General features: G+C 45.0%; 2 pseudogenes; one reads left to right on the top strand and one right to left on the bottom strand.

The window, feature by feature from the left end:
* Positions 1–12,181, top strand: part of LOC144769647 (IgGFc-binding protein-like) — a 1,000,379-nt pseudogene that overhangs the window by 515,984 nt on the left and 472,214 nt on the right.
* On the bottom strand, positions 5,742–6,936 carry LOC144767416 (C-terminal-binding protein 1-like; annotated as a pseudogene).

Below are 12,181 nucleotides of genomic sequence, written 5' to 3'. Positions count from 1 at the left end.
ACCACCAGCAACAGGTTGCCCGAAGAAGCTGGAACAAGATCACAGCCGACCAGCTCACCGCCTCCCTGAGTCAGCACCCTCCCGCCAGCTCAGCGAACCCCAGCCAGGCCGCCGACAACCTCACGAAGTGGATCAGCAACTGCGCGGACGAACTCGCCCCTCTGAGGACCCCGCCCAGCAGACCCGGCAGCAAGAAAGCCCCATGGTTCACCGACGAACTCAAGAGCTCCAAGAAGAACTGCCGAGCCCTCGAGAAAGTCTGGAGAAGGGAACCTACACCGGACAACATGACCACCCTCAAGCTTGCCACCCGGAAGCACCACCAACTGATCCGCGCCACCAAGAAAACTGCATTCAAGGACCGACTGGACAACAACGCACACAACTGCAAGGAACTCTTCAACATCGTGAAAGAGCTCTCCAACCCCAACGCCGGTAACAACGACATCACCCCATCGCAAGACCTCTGCAACTCCCTCGCCTCCTACTTCCACAACAAGATCGCGGACATACACAACAGCTTCAGTAGTCAACCATCGCACACAACGACCGCAGCAACGCCACCCACCACCACCCTCCGCGCCTGGACTCCGATCAGCACCGATGACACCGCCCGCATGATGAACTCCATCCACTCCGGATCTCCGACCGACCCCTGCCCTCACCACGTCTTCAACAAGGCCGACGCTGTCATCGCACCCCACCTGCGGGACATCATCAACACCTCCTTCGACACCGCCACCTTCCCGGAGAGCTGGAAGCACGCCGAACTCAGCGCTCTACTTAAGAAACCAACAGCGGACCCCACCGAACTCAAGAACTACCGCCCCATCTCGCTCCTCCCGTTTCCAGCCAAAGTCATCGAGAAGACCGTTAACAAACAGCTGGCCGCCTTCCTCGAGACGAATGGATCCCTCGACCCCTCACAGTCTGGCTTCCGAGCCAACCACAGCACCGAGACCGCCCTGATCGCTGCCACCGATGACATCCGAGCCCTGATGGACAACGGAGAAACAGCGGCCCTCATCCTCCTAGACCTCTCCGCGGCATTCGACACTGTCTGCCACCGCACCCTAGTGCAGCGCCTCAGCAACGTCGGAATTCAGGAGAAGGCACTGGAATGGATCGTCTCCTTCCTCGACGGAAGAACACAGAGAGTCCGCCTACCACCGTACAAGTCAGAGGCCACCGAAGTCATCTGCGGCGTCCCTCAAGGATCCTCGCTGAGTCCCACCCTCTTCAACGTCTACATGAGCCCCCTCACGGCCATCGCACGCCAACACAACCTGAACATCATCTCCTACGCTGATGACACCCAGCTGATCCTCTCACTGACCAACGACCCCGCCGCTTCCAGAGCCAACCTTCACGAAGGGATGAAAGATGTAGCCGAATGGATGACGACCAGCCGCCTGAAAATGAACTCAGACAAGACGGAAGTCCTCATCCTGGGCTCCTCGCCCTCCGCCTGGGACGACTCCTGGTGGCCCCCCGCCCTGGGCACCGCACCCACACCGACAGACCACGCACGCAACCTGGGCTTCATCCTGGACTCCTCCCTCTCCATGACCAGACAAGTCAACGCCGTCTCCTCGTCATGCTTCAACATCCTGCGCATGCTACGAAAGATCTTCCGGTGGATCCCCACCGAGACCAGGAAGACAGTCCCCCAGGCCCTCGTCACCAGCCGACTGGACTACGGCAACGCCCTCTACGCCGGAACCACCGCCAAGCTCCAGAAGAGACTCCAGCGGATCCAGAACGCCTCAGCCAGACTCATCCTCGACATCCCCCGACGCAGCCACATCTCCGGACATCTGAGAGACCTGCACTGGCTCCCCGTCAACAAGAGAATCACCTTCCGTCTCCTCACCCACGCACACAAAGCCCTACACGACCAAGGCCCGAGCTACCTCAACAACCGCATCAACTTCTACGCTCCCAAACGCCACCTCCGATCAGCCAGTCACGCCCTCGCCGCCGTCCCCCGCATCCGAAGATCGACAACAGGAGGAAGGTCCTTCTCCCACCTGGCCGCCAGGACCTGGAACTCCCTCCCGACCGACCTGCGCCTGACCCAAGACCACCTCTCCTTCAGGAAGAAGCTCAAGACCTGGCTGTTCGAGCAGTAGCAGCACCCCCCCCCCAAGCGCCTTGAGACCCTCCGGGTAAGTAGTGCGCTATATAAATGCCCATGATTGATTGATTGAATGTACTGCTTATTACCTCACATATAACATCACTCATGACATGGTCAGTGACATCACTGATGGCATATTAAATGACATCACTGATGACACCATCCATTGAATAGAAGTATTTGTAAGAGTTTATGATTGTTAAACATATATATTAAGGTACTACAAAAGTGAGTAGCTGTATGGGTGAGTATGGTTATGTGACTAGCTGTATGGGTACGTACCTGATTGTATAAATAGTTGTAGGGGTGAGTGAATGGTTGTGTGAGTGGCTGTACCAGTGAGTGAGTGGGTGTGTGGTTGGCTCTATAGAGGAGTGAGTGGGTATGTGAATGTTGGTATAGGTTTGTGAATGGGCATGTATGTGGTTGTACAGGTATGTGAGTGGGAGTAAAAGAGGCTGTATTGGGGGTGTGAGTAGATATGTGAGTAGTTCTGTGGATGATATAATCAGTGATGCAATTTGAGATGTAATCACTGATTTCATCTGTGATATCACTGACCATGTCAAGAGTGATGTAATATGTGAGGTCCGCAAGCAGTGCATTGCGAGGGCATAAGTTATAGGTAGCTCAGGTAACTATAACTGCTGAATTTCAAAGGCTTTGTGGAATTAAATATGAGCCTAACTATAATATCCCTGTAACCTTTGGGTTTTCAGTGAATTTCTAAGGTTTTTCTTAAATTATATTTCCTAACAACAACATCTCTGTAACCTTTGTTTTTCTTCAGTGAATTTCTAATTTTTTTTAAATGTTGTTTCCCAATTATAATGTCCCTGTAACCTTTGGACTTCTTTGTAAATATGTACATATTACCTAATGGCAGTAGCCAGTAGGTAGTCATAGTTAGGACCTAATTTCCATTAAAAAGTTGTTTTTGATTTAATGTCCCTGTAACCTTTAGACTACTTTGTGAATATTTACATATTACCTAACGGCAGTTGCCAGTAGATAGTTATAGTTAGGACCTGATTTCCATTAAAAAGCTGTTTTTGATTTGCAAATAACGTGGGGTCATTTGATGAATCATTGTGAAATCTTCAAAACTAATTTTACACTCACTTCAGCTCCTGTCTTGAAAATTTCAGGGTGATCTGTCAAGCGGGGCTGAGAAAAAGGGGGGATCCCAAAATGCTTATTCTCCGTGTTAATTTCCATGGGAAACTTTAGACACTGCTACAGCACGAACTGCTGAACGGATCTACACCAAATTTGTGAAGAACATACCACTTGGTTCAGAAAGCACTCTTCTTATTAAATGGTGTAAAACCATTCAGTAGATCTTGAGAAATTTAAAGATTTCTCAGATATACAACTGTGGCTGTGGTCGATCTGTGCCCCCCTCCCGAACTCATGATTGGCTGCCAACACTTCAAACCAGTTATCTTGTGACAAGGTTTAACCAAGAAAAAACATTAAAAAACAGATAAGAGGCAGGGTAGAAACACCCTGACCCCCTGGGTCTCTAAGGTGGGACCCCCCAGGGCCCAAAAAGCATTTTTATTAAAAAAGAGATTTTGGCGGGAGCTGCGTTGGAACCACGATTCCCGCTGAAAATGTTAAAAAATGAAGCACGGGTTGTAGCACTTCGTTTAATCAGGGCCCTGAGTAGGACAGGTCCTGGCAGCAATTAGACATATTAAAAGGCCCAGGGACTGCCACCTCCCCAGTGCTAAACACAAACAAATGTGGGGGGTACATCCCCCTGCAGCCCCAGGGACCGCCACCTCCCCAGGGCTATGGAAAATTAAAATGCATGGAAGATCCAACCCTCCCATGCAGCCCCAGGGACAGCCACATTCCTGGGGTTATAGTAAATTAAAATACGTGGGGGACTTGAGCCCCCCATGCAGCACCGGGGACCATCGCCTCCCATTCGGCTATATTTTAAATAATGCATGGGGAGGCTCCAGCCCCTCCAGGCAGCCCAGGGGGCCACCACCTCCCCAGGGCACAAATGAACTAATCCGGCCCTGGGGAATGCCAACCCCCAGGGCCGGATCCAGCAATGTCTCGGGGTGCCAAACCCGGGATATTGCATTTTGCTATGGCTTGGCGGGAGCACTGCTCCAGCCAAGCAATAGCAAACTCTGCTCCGCTTCATGGAACCGAGAGCAGTTAAAATGCTCTCGCATCCATGAAGCGAATCAAAATAAAGGTGAAGTACTTGTCCCGGGGGAAGTCCTTTTCAAAAAAATATTTAAAAAAATAAAGGCCTGCCCCAGGGGATAGGGTATCTGGGGCTGAAATAGGCCTGGGGAGGTGGATAGTGCGGCCATCCTCTCTTTTAAAAAAATAAACAAATATATGGCAGGCCCTGGGGATAGCCTCCCCGGGCCATAATTGGCCCAGGGAAGGGCTGGCCATGCAGCCCCGATTCCTTGATTTTGTTTTTAAAAAAAGGACTGGCCCTGGGGATGGGTCCCCAGAGTCGTATACGGCCCGGGAACGGAGGCCACGCAGACCCCCTCCCCATTTACAAAAAATAATGGCCCTGGGGATGGGGTCCCCTGAGTCAAAATCGGCCAAGGGAAAGGGTCTACGCAGCCTCCTTCCCTAAAAAAAAATATTTTAAAAAAACTCTGGCAAGTAGCCGAAGGTCGCGCCCCCTTTGCCAACAGTCTACAAACGCACCTCCTGTCACAGTGGTAGTTGGGAAATTAAATTCCCTTGAATGCTTATGGTTATTTGGGGCCAACAAGTCCTACACAGCATAATTCCTGAAAGCTGGTCGAAAGCCCAGCCCCTTTTCTCAACCACTCTGCAAACGCGACTGCTAGTTAAAAAACATAGAAACTCACAAAAAAAGCAAAGGTTACAGGGGTGGTATAGTTAGGAATTAGCATTTAACAGACCTTAAAAATTCACTGAAAAAAAACAAAGTTTACAAGGACGTTATAGTAAGCAAATAGAATTTAAAAAACCTTAGACAATCACACAAAAAAACAAATGTTACAGGGATGTTATAGTTAGGGTCAGATTTTACTCATTAAGAAACAGAGATAATCAGCTGTTATCGTTACCTGAGTTAACTATAACTTGCGCCCCCACAATGCACTCCTTATGACCTCACAAATGACGTCACTCATGACATGGTCAGTGACATCACTCATGACATCTCAAATGGCATCACTCATGACATCACTGATGATAGTGAATTTTTATGTTTTTTTAAATTATATTTGCTAACTATAACACCCTAATAACCTTGCAGTTGTTATAGCCCTGAAGTCATAATTTCAATATACTTTTCAAAGCATATTATTTAGTGTTTCAGTACTGCCACAATGTTACAATAGCTTTTTCTGCCCTGACGTCCAAAGTTTGTCAGAGGTAGCATCAATACCCATTTTGCATCCCTTTTTCACCATCACCTTTCCATTTACAATATGGCAATCCTTTTGCTTCTCTGTGGCAGTGGGCATCTCAGGTTCCCAATCTGCAGTACAGTACATCTTAGTCCTCCGCGTTAGGGGAGCCCCAGAACACAGCAGGACGGCTTCAGCATGGTCGGTAATGGGGAGCCCAGACTAACAAAACATCAAAGATAAATTAGCTGAAACATGATTAAGGATAGCCTAGCAGTGCTCTTTTGCATGTCAAAATGCAGCAGTAATATGGTGTTGGGAACTATTCCTTCTGTTGAGGGGAGGCCTGCTACTGCCAAGTATATAACATTGAGAGGACATGTATGCATTACCGTTCAACACCTGATTAATAACCCCAGGATCCATGCTTGCCCAATGTGTAGCTGTGGGCAAGTGATCACTAGTGAACACAGTTCTTCAGACTGTCTGGAATGTGACCTGTTATTACCCATCGGATCGCTTGTGCTGCCTCTCTCACATTTCAATGAAGGACTGCTCACTGTACCAAGCTGCATGCGGTGTGCCGATTAGGTTTCGCATCTTTCAGTGGTCCTTGACTGAAGCTGAAGGGCTCAGACTCATTGATGTCTTAAGCAGCTCCCCATATGCTTCCTTCCTTAAGAGCTTGTACTAAGGCTTTTTCGTCAAACAAACCACTTCGAGGTGTGTTGACCAGAAATGCTTCTTGTCTCATTTGTTTAATATTGCAGTGCAGGGTGACACAGTCACTATGAAATAGTTGGTCCTGCCACGTGCTCACCCTCTGAAGACCATTCAATGCTGTCTGACAGGTATGGGTCACAGAATATCACACTAAAACCAAAGCCCTTTGCTCACATTGCCACTGCCTGTCCAATTTGTCCTAATCCAATACTGCCCAGGGTCTCCCCCTCTGATCCTTGCAGTTCTAGAACCTACTTCTTGAATGTGTTCCACACTCCACACTCCTGTGCCTTCCCATAGTGCTTGGTACAGCCATGTATCTCACATATATATATTCAAAATGTAGCATTTAGTAGAATCTGCTGCCTTCTCTACAGGTGCTCCAGGCACTTTACATACCGCAATATCCAAGTCACCAGTAGATTTGATGTCAGTGTTGTCAAAATCACTTCCGATTTGGACAATGATTCATACTTTTGTGAATTTCTCAAGGAATTTCTCAAGGACTTCACAAGTCACAGTCATGGTCTGATACACAAGCTCATCCACTGCTTAATTCAGAAACTTTTCGTGAGTTTCTTATTTGGACTGTGCATCACAGAACACCACAGTGGCTACATCCTTCAGGATAGACATTTCTACTGTACAGCTCCACCCATCCAACAGTGCTACAAGTGGGTGTGGGTGCATGAGACAATTCATCATTCGACGTTAAATACTGTAAACCAGAGAACTGTCTGTTTGACCCTTCCCAGCCCAGGAGTAAGACTTTTTTTTCTTCATCTTGGGGTATTGCTGGACTTGGAAAGGAGACATTGTTGGTCCAGCATATGAGCTGTCTTCTACTGTTAGTCATTGAAAACCTACTCCCAATCGGGTTCTGCTTACTGCACACAGCACCCAACAGATACGCTCCAACAAGCAATCAGAAGGCCCAGCAATCAGAAAGGCATTGTGACTCATTCACTGGGAGCCTTCTTCCTCTGTTTCATACTCTTCCTTTTGAGGGCAAGGGGTGTGTGCTCTTAAAAAATTAATTTAACCTCACAGAAGGCCTGGGCATTTCATCAATGTCAAGATATGTGTAATGCAAAAACAGGATCAGGCAGCAGTACTTCTCTATTCTTCTTGACAGGAGGCTGCACTTGTTTTTTTTTTTTTTAATTCCTGTGGATTTGCGGATCTGTTGCATTTTTGCAGCAAGTTTTCATTTTAAAAGTGCTTTTTTGTTTTTGGATGCACAGGAAGACCCCAGGGCCACAAGTAGGGGGTCATGGTATTCCTATACTGTCCCCTTTTCTTTTTTTAAAACTTGCTTTGCTGTACTCAGCTGAAGCCAAGCCCCAAGATGGTTGCCAATACTTCCCGGTTGGCAGTGAATAACATTTGAACACGAGGACTGTGGGATTCTCGGAGGTTGCGCGTCCCTATATATCCAAATTTGGATTTCTTTTATTATTTCAAAAACTAATGAACAGATTTACACCAATTGACAAAAATTTCGCTTTATGAACTAACAACTACCTTTCTGACAAATTTGGGGTAATTCCGTTCAGCAGTTTGGGCTGTAGTTGTGTCTAAATCCCTATGGAATTTGCATGTGGCAAACACGTTTTGCCCCTCCCTGTTTTTCTCTTCCCCCGCATGACAGAGGACCCCAAAATCTTCAAGACAGTAGGTAAAACATATATGTATGTATACATATGCATATATATATTAACAAATTCTCAACAATAAACATTTTTAATATAGTTTAATTTTATATGTTAGCAGTGAAATACATTAAAAAGTAAAAGGCATACTTTTATTTATTTCTACTATCAAATTAATATAGAAACAATCTTTAACATATATTGATAAAATTTTAATAAATGTGGAAATGTAAAAAAAGTTACATTATGACAAAAAAAGAAAAAAACTAAAAAAAACAATATACATTTCAAAAGTTCCAGTAGGAAAGGCATTGGACTTTCAAGAGGTTACATTTACTATTTCCACTCTGGTCTAAGCAACAGTAGTTAGAAATCTTCCCACCATATACCACTACCAACCAAAAATAACAAAGTAAAAAATGATACATTCATAATAAACATATAAATATTAAAATACACATAAAACAATTTCAGAAATCTTTAAAAAAAAAATCTTTCACATAAATAAATATTTAATAAACGATTAAAAAACAATTAAACATTAAATAGAATAAATCTATATTTCAAATAAGTCCCCATCCTCTTCCTCCATAATCCTAACAATCTGCTACAATTACTAAAAATAACATTAAAATACAAATTAACAAATTAATGGAAACTAGAAATATAACAAACAATTAACATAATTAAAAATCTATTTAATAATTAGGTTACAATTAACTATCAATTATTTACATTTTAATAACCTTTTTACCCTATTTCCCTAAAAACCCAGTAACCTTCCACTACACTATAATTAAAAAATGTAATTTAAAAATAAACTATTAGAATACTTAAATTTACGAACTATCTGTTAAAAAAGGAATAACAAATCTACTAGCACCTAAAATTAAAAATTAAAGTAAAAAACTAATACACATCAAATTATTTATAAACAATATTTTTTGAAACCATATTATTTAAAAAAACTATATTAAAAATATAGATTTTTTTTAAATAAGAATATTTACCAAAACAAACCTGTTGTGACTTGACTGTGGTCGCACCCCCACGCCACAGTGGAATGTCCCGACGCTCAACGTTCCAAGGTGAGCGCCGCCGGTTCTCGGTCAGTGAGTCTTCGCTGGCAGAAGACAACAGGCGCGCTGGTGTTGTGTTGTGTCAAATAAACTACAGTGAACTCTAAGGTGTCTCTGCTTATTGATTACCCACTACAACATTATTTGGCGACGAGGACAGTCTTCCGACAGCGGGGAACACAACACACAGCGAAGAAATTGACAAAGACAGCGGCGCATGAAAATGAAGCAGAAAATTCACGCACGTAAGTGCGGCGGTGAACTCTCTCGCATGAAGATCACACGCGGATGGAGTATACAAGTAAGGATGAGGGAATCTACTTGTTGATGTGTGGGAGGACGAGTATATCCCTGTGTGAGCGCAAGAAGTATCCGATGGGAGAGATGAGATAGAAGGAGTGCGGAGCTGAAGGCAGATGACGGATGACAGCTGGAGCAAAAACCAAAGCTGATTACGAGCGAGCGAGAGGAAACATTCAGACAGCTGTGGAGTGAAAGAGCGGCGCTGAAGAGAAACGCCGGGTGACAGCTGATGGGAAGAATGCAAGCTGATTTGAGCCTGGTAAAGCAGTCATTAAGACGCTCGAGCGGCGCTGAAGGGAAATGTCAGATGACAGCTGATGCTAGGAATGCCAGCTGGTTAGAGCCTGAGAAAGTCTGAGAAAGCCTGAGAAAGAAACGAAGTTGTTCAGAGGCTCGACGTGGGTCACAGGAATGCTAGCGACACGGAGCAATGAGTGAATCCTGTCAAAGTCAAAGTGTATTCACTGCGGCTACCGACTGTGTCAGCCAAGGCATAATCCCGTCAGGAACGTGAGTTACGGGGTGAACGTGAGGAGAAAGATATGCCCTGTGAGAAAAACGCCCTGGGGCAAGCAGTAATGCGTGATTACCTGCAGAACTAAGTCGACTGAGAAGAGCATCACAGTTGACTGGACTTAAAACGCTACGCTAACAGTTTTGGAGAAAGAACCAGTCACTTTCAGACTGAAATTGTTCTTCATTATAAACTAAGCGTAAAGCTGAATTCTTAAGGGAAGTGCAGGGGTTCTTGATGTGACGCTGCCACCTATGGGCATAAAGTGGTACATACTGGTGTTTTTCTTTTTGAGTGCAAAGACACATGTGGCACAGGTAGACCTAATATTTCAGGACCATAGTCAATGCATTAATCCTAACAGAAATTTGTGAAGAGGCTAAGTATTGCAGTCAATCCTGACGTAGGAAAGGTGTTCTGATTCGTAAAGTAGTACATACTTGTCACTGAAGGTACTAAAGAAGCATATGTACAAAGTAGGATAGAACATATTCTTGTGATAAAGCTGTGTTCTATTTCAGTACCTTGATTAGGTTTTCATATTACATTCTGGTAAAAGCGGGAGTAGAGCACAAAGATAATTTAGCCTGGCAATTTGGGAAAACGTCACCGTAAAATATGGATGTTAATGCCCTTGATCTCTCTGCTGTATCCACACCCCCTCATTTCCTAAACCAGCCAGGGAATCCAAGTATAGAATGGGAAGAGTGGATTGAAATGTTTGACAATTACCTAGAGGCCTTAGATGCACAGGATTACGCTAGTAGCAGAAAGAAAGCAATCCTATTTACTAATCTTGCGAAAGAAGGCCAACACATGTTTAAATATTTGCCCGTAGCTAACGATGAGAGAGGCCAACCTATTGCAGATGTTTTTGAGGAGGCGCGAAAAAGGTTAGAGCTGAGGTTTGCTAAAGAGATAAACATAGCGCTGAGGAGATATAAGTTTTATACCCAGCCACAGAGAGTAGGTGGGTCTATTGATGAGTTTGTCACTAGACTTCGGGAACTTTCATTAAAATGCAAATTTGGACCCATGACTGAAGAAATGATTAGGGACCAAATTATCGTTCAGTGTAGGAGCAGAAAGACCCAGGAACGTTTGTGGGCTGCTAAGGACCCATCTCTCAAGGATGCAATTGACATTGCTAAAATAATAAGGAGTCTGATTCGTGTATGAAAGAAATGGATCGTAGAGAGGTTAAGGTCAACATGTCTGGTGAAAGTGAAACTTCTGTGGCGGAGGGTTGTGAAGTGGAAGTGGCTGCTTCAACCAGGTTTAAAGGCATGAGAAACACCCCTGGGGGTAGGAAATTTCCAAATAGAGCTGGTAACAAAATGTGTGGAAAGTGTGGGATGGCTTACCATGCGTCCGACTCAAGACAATGTTGGGCCATTGGGAAAGAGTGTTTAAAGTGTGGCCGCAAAGGTAATTTTGCTAGGATGTGCAGAGATGCAAACAAAGGCAAAGTAGCGATGTTATCCGAGGAGCCTGCCATCCTCTACAGACCAGACAGAATCTTGCGTGTGGAACCATCGTCATATGACGGAAGTGAGAATGATGAAATCCTTTTCACTGAGTCTCATGATTCAGATGTAAGGAGGCAACACAGGCCCAAAGCAGGATTTATCATTGCAGATAAGAGCTTTGAGCTTATGGTTGATTCAGGGTCACTGTACACTATTATTCCAAATAAAACCTTCAAGCAGGAGTGGCCCAACAGGAAGCTGATGCCCAAAGACATAAATCCTGGCGGGTATCAAGGTGAACAAATAGACATTTTAGGGTACATGGCAACAGATATTTGGTTTAAAGGAAGAAATGTGAAGGGGAAGGTGTATGTAGCAGAATCTGGACCCCCCATATAAGGATGGTATCATCAATTTGATCTTCACATCAAAATTGACCCACATGCTATTGAGCAGGGTATGGTAGTGGATGACCTCTCAGTAGGAGACATCTTGGAAGGAGGAAGAACAACTAGGCAACCTTGAAGGTTACGTGCACAAAATTAAGCTCAAACCCAATGCCGTCCCTGTACAACACAAATTGAGAAGGGTCCCCATTGCAGTGAGGGGGGAGGTGAAGGTGATGTTGGATGAGATGCTGTCCAGTGGAGTCATAGAGCCTATTGAATGTTCCTCATGGATTTCCCTGGTCGTTATTTCACAGAAACCTGATGGCAGTCTACGCTTCTGTGTGGATCTCAGAAGCTTGAACCAGAATGTTATTCCTGACACGTTTCCCCTGCCCAATATAAACGAAATGATGGTGTTGCTTAAAGGGGCGAAGTACTTTTCAAAGCTTGATCTTCGTCACGCCTACCACCAAATACGTTTGCACGAATCTTCAAAACACTTCACAGCTTTCATCACCAACGAGGGCATATTTCAGTTCACGAG

The sequence above is a fragment of the Lissotriton helveticus genome, chromosome 7 (genome assembly GCF_964261635.1).
Source record: "Lissotriton helveticus chromosome 7, aLisHel1.1, whole genome shotgun sequence".
NCBI classification, from domain to species: Eukaryota; Metazoa; Chordata; class Amphibia; order Caudata; family Salamandridae; genus Lissotriton; species Lissotriton helveticus.
Note: the sequence above shows the minus strand (reverse complement) of the source record. Positions and strands in the feature narration are given on the sequence as shown.